Source organism: Aphis gossypii, chromosome X (assembly GCF_020184175.1).
Source record: "Aphis gossypii isolate Hap1 chromosome X, ASM2018417v2, whole genome shotgun sequence".
NCBI lineage: Eukaryota > Metazoa > Arthropoda > Insecta > Hemiptera > Aphididae > Aphis > Aphis gossypii.
Window position 1 is genome coordinate 32,961,943 of NC_065533.1, and position 18,207 is coordinate 32,980,149.

The 18,207-nt window shown below is 29.2% G+C and overlaps 1 protein-coding gene across 1 annotated transcript in view; it reads right to left on the reverse strand.

Annotated features, from left to right (window-relative positions):
* LOC114121007 (muscle calcium channel subunit alpha-1) overlaps nt 1-9,541 on the reverse strand; it is a 42,010-nt gene extending 32,469 nt beyond the window's left edge. The window contains 1 exon segment of the mRNA XM_050205587.1: nt 8,851-9,541. The gene's annotated coding sequence lies outside the window, so the exon portion shown is untranslated.
* Nucleotides 9,542-18,207: the final 8,666 nt, after the last annotated feature.

Genomic DNA, 18,207 nt, shown 5'->3' on the forward strand with positions numbered 1-18,207 from the left:
ATTTCAGTTGTCTATAAATAACTTAAAAAAAGACAAATTATTTGGAAAATGTAACTGTACATAGATGACACTAATAACTAGGTAGGTAATATAAATATTTGGTGAAAATTCCTTCCTACCTCCCCGCCACCTGAGGTTTGAAATTGAAGAATCATTTCGACATGTTATGCTGTACACATAAATAAAATAAAAACACACAAATCATTGTAAAATCAATACATTATTCATTTCGTTCAGAATCGTAAAATACGGTATAGAATAACTCCATAGATTAATAGTTGTAGTACAGTAATATACAATACATCTTAATGTAATTTAAATCAAAAATATTGATGAAAAGAATATCGTGAATCAAGATATAGTCAGTGTAAAATATAATCGTTGTGTTAAAATAGGTAAAATTTAAAAAATATATTATACAGTGTATTAAAAAAGACCAGAAAAATTGACCAACATTTTCAAAATAATAAATAAATCAAAATCTAAAGTATCTTGAAGTGTAATTTTTAAATTTTAACAAAATAACAATAATTGACTTCACTGCAACATTCACTCATTATCAAATGATCTTAGAAATTCCAAAATTATATTCTTTTAATGTATTGATATCATACACTTTTGTTAAATTACCAGTATAGTATATTCGTTAAATTATGGAAAACTACAAAAATTGGTTACACACTGTTTGTGTGCATGAGGAAAATAAAATAACAAAAGATAAAAGCCAATATGCACTCGCAGGCACGTATCAAATATTTTCAAAATGTATTAGTTAAAAAAGAAAAATCAGTTAAGTGAATTCCAATATAATGCAATATCATATACAGTATACACCCAAGTATGTAAAATATAGAATAATGTAATATATAAACCTATCACAGTACCACTGCAAATAATAAACAAATACAAATACACAATAGATAGCAGACATTATTGTAAAATCAATACACTCTACGCTCTGATCAGAATTTAAAATTGTTTTCATTATTAATACTGTACTGCCAAAACCTATCACGAATATAATTATTTCAATATGAGAATAATATTCATTCGCATACTATTTTACTTGACTAATTATTTTTTCAGTACGTCTTTATTTATAGTATTTCAGATTTGAAATTGACAATGGCGTATTTAAGTGTTAAATTCTAGATGAAAGGAACTTGTCCTAATAAAAAAGTACCCACATAAATAGAAAATAACTTAATTTATATTTCTTATTTCATGCTTAAAAATGTGTCAATAATATCAATAGATAAAGTTAAAGAATTTTAAACATTAAGTAATAAAATACCCGTTAAGCAATATTGTACTATTTTTTTTTTCTTTGACGATGAATGTAAGATAATATTCATATCAAAAATCTAAAATCAAATATTAGTAATTGACATCATACATAATATTATCCATCAAATATGTAAAGCGTGAAAAAGCTGTGTTTGACAGATGCAATACTAATAGGCAAAGATAGAATTAATAATTAATAATTTGTACACATTTGGCATGAAAATGTAATAATAAAATATTTAAAAAAAAAAAGAAATGAATTATTATATTTATTAATTAAATATAAAGACTTATAAAATAATATAAAATATGATTTAAATAGAAAACCTACCTCCTAGGGGGAGGTTGCCTCTATCACCCTTTTAAATGCACCACTGAAAACTGATAAGTTATAATATACATGACTTGAATTTCTGGGCGTGTCTATTGATGAATCTAAAAGTTTTAAGGCGATATTAAGAAGTATAATATTGAGGACTGTGCATATATTATTTTAGCCTTTAGGTAAGAGAAAAATCGATTCACCATAAACAAACTCACATGAAGAAAAGTCCACAAAACCACACTACATACACTAAGTTATGGTTAGTTCATCACAAATTCATAACAGTATTTTTTTAAATGACTTTGTAGCTACATATAATAATTTAGAGATACTCAAAAACAACACGACTATATATATGAATGAGCTCAATGAAGTGACATTTACCGACTACTACAGGTCCACAGAAATATTAGTATTAAACTCTGAAAGTCGTGTACCTATACATGAAATGGTGGAAATAATGTAAATACCTACCATTTATGTAAAACCATACTCACAGCGAAATAATATAGAAAATTATTGTTAAAACAATTGATATGATATATTATAAAAATGTTAGTAGGTGGTACTCATTGAAAACAAATTTATTATTTATACAGTATTATTGGTAGGACCTTAAACTAAACTTTTAAGTTATTTAAATAAATTCCAATATTTGAATTTATGTTTGAATTATTTTTTTTATAGTCGTACAATTTTAATGAGGAATATACAAATAAGTTTAAAAAACAAAAAGGTAGACAAGTGAGTACCGCTTTGTTATTGAGTGGGTCATTGTAATGGATATGTTAAATTTGAATACAATGATATATCATTGTAAACGAAAAACGATTTTGAGCGATGATGGTCTGCCAACCTACATCACTAAGTTCACTTCACGGTATGTTTTTTGATATAGCCATTAAATTGGTTTATGTTACTATTAGTATTATGGAAATTTGATTTAATTTTTATGAAAATATTGCATTTATTATAATAGAAATATTTATTTATTAGCTACAATAATATAAATTCATACAATGTTATAATAGTATACCAATTTAGTTTACCTATGAATCAATATCACTTTAAAATTGGAATATTTTATGGATATTTATAGAAAAAACTAAAAATAAATAAATTTAAATATCTATTAGTACCTCAAAAAGAGTTATTTTGACTTATGATTATCTTGGTAAGAATGTCAAGTTTTAGGTTATAAGGTTTTAAGGTTATCGTTTTTGAATCATGAACAAACAAAAAAAAAATAATTTTATCAAAAATTGCTATAGCGTTAATGTTTTTTTGGTTATTTTTTTATTTTTGATCCCTCAAAGTTCTGACTAAATTCAATTTATTACCAAAAATCAACACCAAATATAAAAATAAAATCATTTTTATTGTTTCAATAAATAAAAACAGGAAAAATAAAAAATAAAAACACTCATCGTTGTAACACAAATATAATATTTATTATTTATTGCTCCACTCAGAATCTAATACGCATATTAGTTTTAAAAAAATTATACTTCCGTTGTTTAAAAAACATAAATTTAAGAACTTTTGAACGAATTTTAAATTTTCTTTAAAAATAAAACCATATTTTAAATAGTGTTCTAAAAATAATATTTGTTTTATTTTAAGAGGACCTCATATCCGTATGTGTGGTCTGTCTTATTAATGCACAACATACCAAAATGTACATTCAGCAGTTTCAATTTTGTTTTGTTAGCTTAAATATGGAAGCGAATTGAATCATTATAAAACTTAAAAGTATTAACATCTTTGTCCTCTTCATATTTTTTTACAATACATTAACATTGAACAAATTATGAATATGTAAATAATGAAAATTTAAAAATTCTCATAACACAACATTTTTAATGTTGTAATAACTACCAAGAGAACACAGATAATGTTTTTTTCATTAAAATTTTGATAATATGTTATCAAATTACTAATCAATTCACTTATATAAATGTAAAAACTCAAAATTAGAACTTCAGAACTTATATTCGATATGTTGTCCAATTTTAAAATAGAAACATCACATTTAGCGCTGAGTCTGAAATCAAATTTATAAAAAAAATGATTGAAAAAGAATATTTTATGTTGAAAATTACTAAATTTATGAAGACTTGATATTTCTAATAGAAGTTATCCACATCAAATTATAATTCCTTAATTGTGTTGAAAATCTCTCATAAACTATTTTTATTTTGTTTATTGTTTTTAAAATGCAATGCAATTTTTATCATCAGCGGATGATCTCCATATTAAATTGTATTCAGAATGTGATGATTCATCGCTTTCAGATTTAAAATGTCAATACTCTGTGCCAGCTGCCAAGTGGCAAGCCTAGTGAGTAGGTAGTGAGTCATGCGTTAAGTTCTTTTTTGAAATATATTCAATTTTATATTTATTTCTTGGAGTAATATTTATACTTAAACACAAATTAATGATTAAATTATTTTATTATTTTAAATTAAATTGAATATTATCGTTACAGTTAAAGTTGTATTATTCGACGATAATTATAGATATAGCCGATAGGTAGGGTCTTATTATTTATTATTAAATCTAAATTAATCGTAATGAATTTAAATTTTATACACAAATCAATGATGAAAATAATTTATTTTAATTCAAAATTCAACATTATTCTAATAAAATATGTATTCTAAGCATAATATTTTTGTATACCTATTTATATTAAATGATTATAGAATTTCAATTAATAATTATTTTTACATAAATCAAATGTTTATAAATATAGTTCTTATACGTAGGTACCAATTCGGTGAATCAGTGGTACTTCTTGTTAGGTACGTTTCCACTAAATTGGTTCAAAAATATTTTTTCGTATTTCCAATAGCACAGTATTCATAGAAATAAAATGTTTTTACAGAAATAAATTTAGAACCGGTATACTCAAAGTTAGTGTGTTTAATATCGTAATTTGAATGTTATAAGATGATGTCTATCACAAGTATTAAGTTAAAATAGAGCTTAAAAAAAAACTTTAAGTATTTCAAGTATTGTACACTGTGCAGTATAGGTAGTTAATTGTTATATACTCCAAACTAACTATGTCTTATTTTAAATTAAAATAACGTAACTACGTAAACACGCATAATATGAAATATTGTAAACATTGTTATTGGGGAATTTTATACAATACATTTAATATTTAAATAAAACAAATCTATTTTTCTTTTTATGATAATGACAAAATTAAAAATATTAGTATTAGACGAAAATGTATATTATTATCTTCTACTATACTGATAATACAATTTTAATGGAAAATAGTTACATGATAAACTATTCCTAAAATAAGTTTTAATAATATAGACAAAATATGAAAAAAAAAAGTGGTCAAGTGAGTAACGCTCTGCTGTATAGTAGATCATTATAACTAATGTATTAAATTTAATCCAATGAGAGGTATCATAGTATACGAAAACGATTCTGAACGGAAACAATTTATCACCTTAAGGATATAATTTTCAGTGGTTGGTGAAAAAGGAAGTTTATGTTTTAATGGCCGGAATAATCCAAAAATTAAGTTTTTTTACAATTATTGTAAGCCAAACTTATGAAAAATCTTGCATTAAATTTTCAATTCTTAGCTACTATAAAAAATTTTTTTATGAATTTATAAATATTCACGATTCCAACAAAATTTAGTCAATATTTAAAGTTCAAATGCTAATAAAAAAAAAATTGAGCTTATGACGTATTCTTATAATTTTTTTAAGATAACTTTAGAAGACTAGGCCAAACAGTTTTATCGATATTTATTTTATAAAAATATAAATATTATACATTTCAAATGCCTATAAATAGCCTAAAAATAAGCGAAATATTTTGAAAATTAAATTATGTAAAGAAAATGCCAATCTTAATAACTGGTGAAATTTTCAAGTATCTACGACTTCTACTTTTTGAATAACAGATATTTAAAATCGTTTGAAGATAAATTGTTATCGTTACGTTATTTCATAGAAATTTAAAACTCAAACATATTTCAAATTTTTCCTATAATGATGCTTCGAGTTTTCTCTTTAGCTACTTGAAGGAAAACTTATGGAAAACTTAGTGTTGCATTTTTTAACCTTAGATATAAACACTAAACATTTTATAATTTTTCAACTACAAAATTACTTGCACATTTTTGTGATTTTGACAAATTTTGTAAAAATTTGAACTAAACACGCTTTTAAAAAAATTTTGACCAACGATTTTTGATCTTTTTTAACTACAATAAGAACATCTCATAAGAAACCTTGTATTAAATTTTCAAGTTTTTTTGATTTCCCAAATTTTTTCAAAATATTTTGAAAATTTAACTGTATACATAGATAACGCTTATATAAACATTTAGTGAAAATTTTAAGTATTTACAGTTATTAGTTTTTTATTTACAACCATATAAAAAAATCGATTCGGTCGAAAACTGGTTTTGCGTAAAAATTCCCGTGTTTCCGTCACTTTTTTTTCGCTTTTCCCGATTTTTTTTTAAAACTGTAGGAAAATGTTTTCTTTTGACTTTTATAATGCACCAAAGATGTTCAATTTGCCATCGAAAACCACCCCCAAAGTTTGAAATTGAAGCATTATTTCGATATGTTATGCTGTACACAGAAATAAAAAAAACACATACACACATCGTTGTAACATCAATACATTCATCACTTCGTTCAGAATCTAAAATATTACTTACCCACATTGTTTTCTTACAGTATAAAACTCTGTATATTTACTATTTACCCATATTTTCCAAACATATAAATGTTTATAGGTATCTACCATATTGTTGTATTTTTTTTTTTAGACAATAATCAATACTATTTGCTATATGTAGTATATGTAGCACCGACAATAAATTCTATTAAAATACTTTAAATACACGCCTTTCATTATCTTATTAACTTGTATAAACTATACTCGAAAAATGGTTTTAACTAAATATTTTTATAATTAAAAATAAAAGCATTATAGTTCCATGTACCTATTTTTTTGATTTATTTTATTTTACAAACTATATTTCTAATGCCTACCTATTTACCTAATATTGGTATTTTGTCTGGATTTTTCAAGGAATCTCAATTGCTTATTAATTTATTAATGAACAAGACAAAATATATTATCTTATCAAATCAGTATTTTAAATAAATGAAATAATATTATAATTTCTAAGTATAGGTAGTTAATTTGTACAAACTTTCTCGTTTATAAATATTTCAAGTTTCTTTAAACCTGCACTATTGTTTTTAATTAATAAACTTTATTTGATAATTTGATATATAAATAAATAATTGTAAGTCATTCACTTATATTATCTAGAATAAATTCAAAAATATAAAGTTCACACAATTACTACTTTTAGACACTTATTAGTTGTTATACATATAGGTTAGGACGTTAGGTTAGGTAAAAGACGAATTTCAACTAAATACTAATTGATTATTCTCTAATGAGCCATACAAGTGAAAATTAATGCATTTATTTTGAATGTATATTATTAAAAAAAATATATAAAATTAGTTACAAGTTTGTTTAATCGGTAATAACGAATAAAACCACTTGTGCCATTGTTGTATTAAAAAATAAAATAACGATACGTAGCAGATAATGGTGTGTTAGATTTATAGCTAAGCAAGATAAATTGAATTCAAATTTATATAGGGTTTTTCTCAAATCATACTCGAGGCACTAAAAGAACTTAAAAGTTGCATGCAGGAATTTTTTGACTTCCGAATAAATTTTGAGAAAACTTCAAAAATAATTGTGATGAAACGTCGTAAGCAAACGTAAGCACGCCTTAAACATTGACTTGTACTCAAACCTATACTAAACATAGTCTATAATATAAATATCACTCATTCTTACAGCTCCAATTGTTCTTGTCTTTTATAAATTATATTATTTTTTATTTCATATCATGAATTTTGATGATCATAGTACCTATAGCTAAAAATTACGTTTAAGCGGATTCAATCTCCTTCGTATCATAAAAATAGGTACCAATGGGCTATAAGCCGGATATAGTGGAGAAAAAGTAAACGATTGAGCGTTCGTGAGAATCGTAAACATACGATTCACTATAAAACATTACGAAACTGTGAGTAAAGAAAATCTTTTCCGGATCATAACATAAAAAAAAATGTAAGTACTAAGCGTATAGAGTGATCGATTGTGTGTCGTTATGGCAGCTTATATATTATTATTAATACTGTTGTTGTTGTTGTTGTTGGATCGACGAAATTTGATATTATTTTGGTATCAATTTGATCGTGCAATTACATTCAAAATTGTGGGTATTGGGTATACTACTGTAAAAACGCGGGAGCGAGACAAACGATATTATTATTATTATTTATGCTACTCGAGCGATTTTTGCTGTACCTCCACGGCTACACGATATTGAAACATCATCTGATGTTTCAAGATATAGATTTTATCAAATCATAGATACATGTATAATAATTGAATATGCAAATAATTATTTTTATTGTATACCTAAGGTATGTTATATTGCAAAACCTCCTTTAACACCTTAATATACACCTTCAATTATCGGATAAAATGTTGGTGACCGAGTGTGTCCACTATTGAGGAGTTTCACTATATAATATTATTATATTATATTAGATAAGTACCTAATTAAAAGCGACTAAGACTCGGCGCGTTCGCTCAAAAAGGACTCGCGGCGGACATGCGCACGCGACAATTCTAATACCGAGACTCACGGCGTGTGCACAACATACGAAAATCGTCGAAACCCGCCGCGGCAGGCAGACAGTACATAATATGCAATTTTTTTTATCTCCCCGTCGTTCGACCTACACTCGACGTAAAACGTTCAACAACGATCGTAATATTTTAATTATATAACCGTCAAGATGTCGCGAAGGGTACCCATATAATCCGGACGATCGTCAGAGAGAAATTTCTAACAATATATTATAGTATAATATTATTATTATGCCCGATAATACGGTCCGCGTGTCTTACTATAATAGTACAACGGTGTGCGGCTTCCATTTCGAACGTGATGCAGGTGATTATAATAAGGTACGATATGTGTGATAACGATGTGATATTCGGAAAGCGGACGAAACGATTGCGGGCCGTCGTCGTCTATGACGATATTATTATTCAACCGTATAACTACGGTGGTTGTAAAAATAAAAGAAAAAAAAAACAGTAGTTAAAAAAAAAAAAATTAATAAATAACACACGACTTGGCCTACCCTTTTTCGGAACGGCGAGTTGGCGGAGCAGCAGCGGCTACCGTCGTCGTCGTCGTTGTCGTGTAGCCGGCGGCGGTCCTGCTGCAGTGGCGTCAGCCGCGGGCGATCGTACGACGGCGAGTGTCCAATATGATATCGCGACGAGCGTGCGAAGGCGAAAGAGCTGGTAGAGGGTGCGCGGCGGCGGCGGCGGCGACGACGACGACGACGACCGTCGGCAGCGTTCCGCGGATGAGTGACGTGCGCGCGCGCGATCGCGTCCAACGGGCGCTGACGACAATATTATTATTATTATTATTACTGTACACGGGAGATGATCGTCGGCGCGCGTCACGGGCGAATGAATTATATTATAAATTATTGGCGACGGCGGGAGGGAAGGAAGGAAAGAAAAAAAAGCTGGACGTGAGATCGGGATCTCGACGAAACGACGGTCGCGGGTCGTCGGGGCCCGGTAAAATCGACGGCCGGTCTACATTGTCGAACGCCGGATGAAGAAAATCCCTCGCAAAAGAAAATAATATTATATCGTTTATTTTGATTTATTTTATATCGGCGGCGGCGGCAACGACCGTGCAGGACGTATCTCGTGTACTTGTATTAATGTCGTGTAGAGGTACCTACAGAGAAACGGGACGAAAAAACAAACGGCAAAACGGTCGTCGTCGGCGCAACAGTGCGCGGCGGCAAAGTTCTAAATAAAACTATCGGGTGGCCGTTAATCCGTCGGCGGAGGACGTGGGTAGCGGTGGCGGGGTGAACGCGCTCGCCGTGCGCGTGCGCGACCGTTTCGTTTACGATATGCGACGGGTGGCCCCGTTACAGAGCGGCCGTGTTGCTGCGCTGCTCCGGACCGTTCGTCTCCGCCGCCGGGCGGGTGGACGCCGATGGTGGCCGTCGCCGGCGCCGCGGTGCGCACGCGTCGCCGTAACGTTTTGACGAATTCTTTTCGGATTTCCGCCGCCGCCGCCGCCGTCTCGCACGGCACTTCGCATCCCTTCGCGCCTCCACCGACACCTCCACCGCCACCTCCACGGCGGCCGCCACGGACGGCCGAGCGTCCCCGCCGATCTGGAGACGGACGTCTGGAACCGAGAACGACGTCCGCGCGCGGGCTCCCTCCGAGCGTCCCGACGTATTGGGAATTAAACGGCGATATATTAATAAACTCCTACCGGACGGTTTATAAATACCGCACGCCGCCGGGCCCGTCGACTCGAGTGCCCGCGGTAAATATCGCAGCACGCGCACCGCATTATATATTATTTATTTTATTATTAGGCATATTACGTTGAAAAAAAAAAATAAAAATAATGTATATGGTTTGCTTTTTGTCGACGATCGAAATCAAACATCGCGTCGTATACGCGAACGTGCAGCGTCCCCGCGATTGCATCTCCAGCTGTACCTACACGCTGAGGTCGATCGTATGTCTATCGATTTCTTTTTTTTTTCATCGCGTCCTCGTCGGTTTTCCGAAATTTTCATATTCTATGGAAATTGTAACGAATCGGTACCGACTTGACTTCGTCGACGACACTGCTATAGTCTCCTCTAATCCTCCTATACCGCGCCCGTCGGTGCCGTCACACATCGCCGCGAGCAATAAAATATAGCGTGACGTATATTATAATACATCATAGTAGTTTTAGGCGGAGCACCCGCGGACGCACTAAAAATTTACTGAAATATGCCATGTTAGCTTAGGTACCTAATATTCAGTTAACAATATGAAAGTGTGAAAGATAATATATTGTATAATATTTAAGAATTATTTATTTTAACTTAAAACAAAAGTTACAAATTAAAGTTTAACCATATACCTATAAGTAAATGCACTTTAATTCTTTATTACTAAAATTAATTATTATAGTTATTGAATACTACATTCAATATTTTCAACATTTTTTTTTTCATATATGGACGTTAAATGTTTGTGAATTGAAAATGATCGTTTAACATTAACTGAAGTTATTGGGACGTATTTAAACGGCCTTATTCAATTATATATTAGTGAGTCTTGGTATAAATTTGATCAAACGGACCTCTTAATACGTTATTAACTTTGAGTAGTACTTTTAGAGAAAATATATCACTTTATTTTGTTTTTAATGTTACCTCTTCAGACCCTGCAAGAATGACGTTAATTTTTTCTTCTAGTTCGTTAATTTAAGTAAAACTCTTATAAAGCACATTTTGCACAGTTTCAGATTGAGAAAAAATTTGATCTCATTTATATTTGATTCGTGTTTAATAATATCAAAAACTTTTTGAACACATTGTGGGTAGTATTCTGCAGCGAGCTTTTAAATGTTACCTTTTGATATTTCTTAAAGTTTTCTGCGTGATATAAAGTGGCGACTTGCCATATCTTTCATCTTGTAATTATTACTAGAGTGGGTAGTAAAAGTATATTTTCTATTTTGTTTTAAATTTGTTTTACCTTTATACAATTAATTAAATTTTTAATACTTGAAAATAATTCCATAACTTGATTACCAATATGATTCTAAATGTGGGCCATACTATATATGTGTACGTGTTACGAGTGTATTATGTTAGAATAAAAGAATGTTAAAAGTATTCATGATTTCAACCTATTGTAAGGTAAAAGTTTTTGTCAACAAGAGCAGTACACGTCATTCGCGCATGAGGGGACACATCTACAAGATTACATAATATGTCCATAATAATTTAAAAGTAATTTATGAATTGACTAATCGAGTAATTATTTGTTTTTCAATCATTTACTTAATACGCTAAAAGATAAGGTAGCTCAATATAATCCTTACTTAGTACACCTACAAGTAAACTAACATATATTTTTATTATTTGTATATTAATCCTATATATATCCGTAGTCTCATCTACCTACCACAACGTAAATAAAAATTGTCCCAATTTATTATTTTATGAGTCATGTAATTTATTATTTTTTGATAAAAAAAAAATTGTCCTGTCTATAGATGGCCATCAACATTATAAAAGCATAATGCACAGAGATATAATATTAAAATAAATGTTTTACTAATTTAGTAAATAATTCCATATAATATTGGTAATGTCCGAGAATAATATTGTGCTGAGACAACATGATATTTTGTTATTTAACGAAACCGCCGCCAAAACGAATTAAAACAGAGTCCTACTGCTATAAATCCAAATGTAGGCACGATTATATTAATTATCAAAATCATACAATTACAAAATTGATAAAATAAAAAATAAATGAGTAAAATAAATATTTTACAACTGACTGGGTATAGTATTATAGCAGGGAAATTCAGTATTATATACTCTTTATACACTTTATTAGAGCGGAACGATAACTTTACAAAACATGTATAAATATTCAATATCATCATAATTCACCCGATAAAAAGCAAACATACAAAACAAAGTTAATAAGCAAAAAAGTAATAACATTTATTAATACAGTCTCTATAAATATATATAAATAATATTGAACGCGATGCGCAATTCATTTTGACATTATATAATATTTGGTACATATTATAACATTGAATTTTATAATGCTATACTATATGAGTTATTATTTTATTATAATATTATAATATAATATTTCAAATAATTTATACAGAATACGATGGATTAAATTATTATTATTACCATTAAATGAATCATTATTATTTTATGCAACTCTGTACTCTAAGCGAAATTTTTATTAATTTTTACTTAACTATATAATATTATGTATAAAAAAATATAGAACATCAAATATCAATTATAATGAATTTTAATTATTAGCAAATATTGTATTTATATCAAATATTTTATTATTATTCTATGTATTTAACTTCAATACAATATTCACTAATAATTAAAATTCAGTTTAATTGATATTTGATGTTATATATTTTTTTTTATGTATAATATTATATAGTTTAATAAAAATTAGAGTAAACATTTCGCTTATATACTATCTGTACAGAGTTGCGTAAAATAATAATGATTCATTTAAATGGTTCACTAAAATTTAATGGACCAATCATGTTTGAGTGACCATAAGCTCACTATTGATTCGTTTTAACTATATGAGTGATTGTTTATGCATCACGGCATTTGTATTTTATTTACGTCACAAACTTAACTAACAATTTGTTCACGAGATGACATGTATATTTATAGCTCATTTTTATTTATAATTTTCCATTCACGTTAATAATTTACATAACATAATATAACGTAAAACACTTCTGATTTGCTCTGCTGTATAGTTGGTAGATATACTTATTCACTTGTAGCACTGTGTGTAGGTTAAGTTTTTTTTAATTTAGTGTTTTCTTTTATTCACAATAATTACTAAGTATAATATTTGCCAAAAACATTGTCACATAATATACTAATTATAGTATTACACTATTTATTATTATTCATTGTTACCTATTAACTTATAGTTATAATTCAGTATCAACGTATCGTATAATATATATATATAATAGGTAATTTAATACGTAAATATACGAAAATATTTCAAAATTTAAATTTAATTATTTATATTTGCACCAATTACTCTTTCCTAAAACTAATTGATCGAGAAAAATTGAGATATGATAATATATAACATACGATATGCCAATTTATCGATCGATAATATTATCGCGTGTTTTTTAATATATAGTATACCTGTATAAAAGCAGGGTTCGCCGCGTGTGACTATACAGTGCGGGAAGTCTGCAATGTCGCGGTCGCGGTAGTATTAAAAAACGCTTTATACCATAAAACGGTTATTTATTTTTGTTTTCGATCGGGTTAGGTTAAAAAGTTAGGAAAACGGGAAAAAAAAAGGTTGAAAAGTGATAAAATACGCTCGTCGCTGCTCGCCCACGCGGGACCCGTTCAGCCGTCCGCTGCAGCTGCGGTCGAGTCGTCGGTCGTTTCGCCGGCGGACGACTCGCCGTCACTGACGCAGATACACCTCATCCTCTGAATCAGGGCGACGCGTTTAATACCGTCGCCGGACCTGAGAGGAGAGTCACCCGAGTCTGACCCGGCTCCGTCGGTCTCGTAGTCCGACTCTGACCCTCCGTCCGCGGTCTCGTAGTCCGACTCCGACGCTCCGTCCGCGATCTCGTCGTCCGACTCGTCGTTTTCTCCGGGACCGCGATCTTCGCCCGCGTCTCCGCCAACGTACCGCAGCCGTCGACCCTGCAACTCCGTCGATCGGCGTCCGCGTTTCAGCACTATTCCACCGCCTCGTACCAACCCGTATTCGGAGTTATTGTCGTCGTCGTCGTCGTCGTTGTCGTTGTCGTCGCCGTCGGCTGCGACCGCGGATGAGATCGACAGCATCGCGCGACGGTCGGCCGCCGATCGATCCGAAGTGATCGTAGTCCGTTTGCCGGAGGACATCGCGCGTACACAGTGAAATATTATTGTTATACGGACGTAGATGCCGAATTAAACTATAATATATTATATTATTATCGTTGCCTAGTTAACATTTGTATGTATCAAAAACACATAACACGACGTAAGAAAAAAAATAATAATGATTAATAGCAAATTAACGCATAGCCGTGTGGAGTGTGTTTTAATTTCAAAAAATTATAACTAAATCACTAACTAAAATCCACCCCCACGAACATTTATTGCAGTGTTGATAATTAAACGTGTACGGTCCTGTCTGTAGTAAGATATAGTCATCTTTTTTTTTTTTTTTTTTTTTGACGCATTATTACCACTGACTTTCGGATTACTCTTATGAGACGAAACAACATTTACATAGTTTTCTTGAAAGCTATATTTGTTGAAGTACGAAAAATTACCAAATAACCAATGTTTTAAACGGATTTTCTATCGAGAATGACCCTTGTACACGTGTCAAGAGTTAAAACTAATTGGATTAACGAGGTGTAGTCGCCACAAATGTCCATAACCGTTGAATCGTGTTACCGACCATTATTATAATTGATATTATAACCATCGATGGCGTACATAGAAATTTGGCGCCCCGTGATGCACAATGAAATGGCACTTCGACATTTGAGACATTTGACAACAAACGTAGATATATAATTAGAATTTATAGAGCGTACTATAGATGAGTAGATGACGGAGTCTCCACAATATAAAAAATAACCCTCTCTCAATAATCGCCAATAAATAATAACGTCATAAATCTAACCTTGTCACAAATTTGCTTAAAACACTTATGCCCCTCAAAATTTGAAATTTATATTTTCTTTGTATTTTTTTTTTAGCAAGTTAAAAATGTTGTTTAGTTAAATGCATTTATTAGTTTATTACCCAACAAATTGAAATTATTATTTTTTAAATTTTTGTCGTATTAAAATATATATGTTACGGGCAACGTAAAGACGAAACCAACCTTAACGATATTAATTACTTTTAATTAATTACTATTAATCACTGTATCATAAATTTCAGCTAAAGAAAAACGGAAAACAATAATACAATAAAAGATTTATTTTAAGTTTGGTTAAAACCGGATTACATAGCAAGTAAACTATAAAATCAATAAAACTTAAACTTAAACTTAAAAGTACGACGATATTTTTTTGTCCGAGTACCTACATGACTTGTATGAAAAAACAAGAATTATTGAAAAGTCATTAATTATATTAATATGTATATATTTTATTTAATACAGTGCATAATTAATAATATATATTTATTTACAACCATGAAATGTTATAAATTAAAATTATAATCAATTTTTATACGATTTAAATAATAAAGTTTCGCGACTGTTTGGTACCTATATATTAAACGCATCATCATTTACAAGGAGTTTTAAATAGGCAATAATACGCCAAATATTTTAAACTAAAACATAAATCGGTTAAATTTTCATTCCGATATGCTGGTCGATATTATATGATTTTAATGTCAATACCTAGGTTTACTTTGGTTTCTACTATTTCCATAAACAATTGTTTTCATTTATTTATCTGGAGAAGCACAATTCACTGTTGAATAATTTATAAATGTTGATAAGTGTAGACCCAAATTTTTTTTTTTGTAATATTTAAGAATATGAGACAAAACATCTATTTATGGTTTAAAAATTTTAATCAAGTAATTAATTCGATGAGTAGTACCTTAGTAGTGCATCAAAGGAAATACAAACTACTTACCTTGTCATTAAATGGATACCGTCTGATTCATTCCTTAACGTCCTTCCCATATCGCACCGGAATTTCTGTAACACTTCCACATCGAAACTGGTAACTCTATAACTAGTTTCGTGCAAGTAGCATTGAATAGAAACATGGACATATTATTAAAAACCCGAAAAAATATTACAGGTACATATTCAGTGTGTAAATGCTTTTAGAATTTGTAACATTTTTTAATTAACTATTCTACTACGAATTCTCAACATTTTCCAATTCAATTAAATTTGCGGACAATATTATGATTTTATGAAAAAAATTATTTTAATTTTATAATACAATAATACAATATTTAAGTTAAAAAAAATTAATAATTTTTCACATTTTTTTACGTTTGAGTTATTGTATAAAATAAAGTTGTTTATTGTTCATATTTTCTGATCACGTATAACATATATATGCGTGTATAAATAATATACCTATACTCTATAACTTTTCTTTTCCATTAATATTTCACAAACTTTTTACTTATACTTTTCAATAGATCTTCTTTAATACACGCCGGTCAAATAAAATGTTTCTGTTACTTTCATTTTTCAAAGTAAAACTTAAGTTTTTAGATAAATTGATTGAAATAAACTACGAATATAAGTACAGTATACCTCGCACTATGAACAATGAACATATTATATACTAACTTTGTGGTTTTTACAACTTTTGAAAACATGTATCTTATCATTTATGAATATAATTTTATGTTTTATGATGGTATATTACATTTTAGACAAATTAATAATACCTACCTATATGTAATATATACGTTGGAACTATACGATTGATAAAAATTACTCAAACTGTTCAGATTCTATCAATATTAAACTCAACTTAAAACTACTAATACTATTTTCCAAAAAAAAAGCTTTTATTTGTGTTCTGTTAAGGGTACTTGCAGTTTGTATTCATTGAAATCATATTATAAAATAATTCAAATACATTAGTTGTACATATTTCTATGAAGAAACTTCAAAATCCAATTAAATTAGATTTATGTGTATATTTTTTTCGTTAATAGTAAATGTCCATCACTGTTTTCGTACATCTTTTCTCAAATATAAACAAGCGAAGTACAACTACGTCAATCAAAAATTTAACATAAATAGAAAACTACGAATTTCATACTAAGAAAATAACATCGAGAAGCTTCAGTGACAAGTTGACGGTATATTATTCAGAATATATAATACTATTGATATAAATTTGAATATTATCAGTACGCGCACTTGCCGAAAGTATAATTTGATTTAGAAAGTGTTGACCTGGACGGTTTACATATTATTATAAAAAATATATCGAATGTCGCATTGCACTGTATTTTTCGGTTTTTTTTTTATATTGTTATGTGGTCGTACAATTCAAAATTGAATGACAAATTGTAATAGCAATGATATACAAACAAATATAAATTCGACATTCAGATATTTTAAAAATGTTCCATATTATAATAATCACCATATGCATATACTACAGTACTTGAAACAAGATTGCACGGTACCTACTTACTATAATATATAATTTTATTCATTCGTACGGTATTATTATACTGTGTTAGTATACGTACACACTACACATTTTAAAAATATTTTGTATGCCATACAAATCATAAAATTAAAATACGCTTTTAGTACTATTTATGCACTATTCTGTATTGGAGTAATGTCATCTACCTACTTGTACAATAATTTTGTCATCGTTGAAGGTATTGGTATAGGTAATAGGCATAGGTCTAATGTTATAAGATATTTTTGTTTTTAGATAAATTCAATAAAAATATTTATGATTTTACATAAAAAATAAAAAAAAATAAAAAATATTATAAATACAAGAATGTCTTAATCAATGGTCCCGAGAACTTATGACATTTTTAAATTTTTAATGATAGAAGCTATCTTAAAATATACATTCTAAAAGGTATCAAACGGTTGGTTAATAATTAGATCATGTTTAGTCTACTGCCTTTGAATTCAATATATTTTTTTTACATTTTATTAATTGTTTTTTGGACCAAAAATTAAATAATATACACCTTTTTTTAAAGGATATCTATCGAGTATCGATAATAGAGCTACAACAAAGTACATGCGTATAACTATAATTAAAAGATAAACAATAAAATAAATTATAATTATAAAATATAAGACTGTAATTAATCATTTTATAATATGTATAATGTATAGTCTATCGTAACTATGTTAATTAT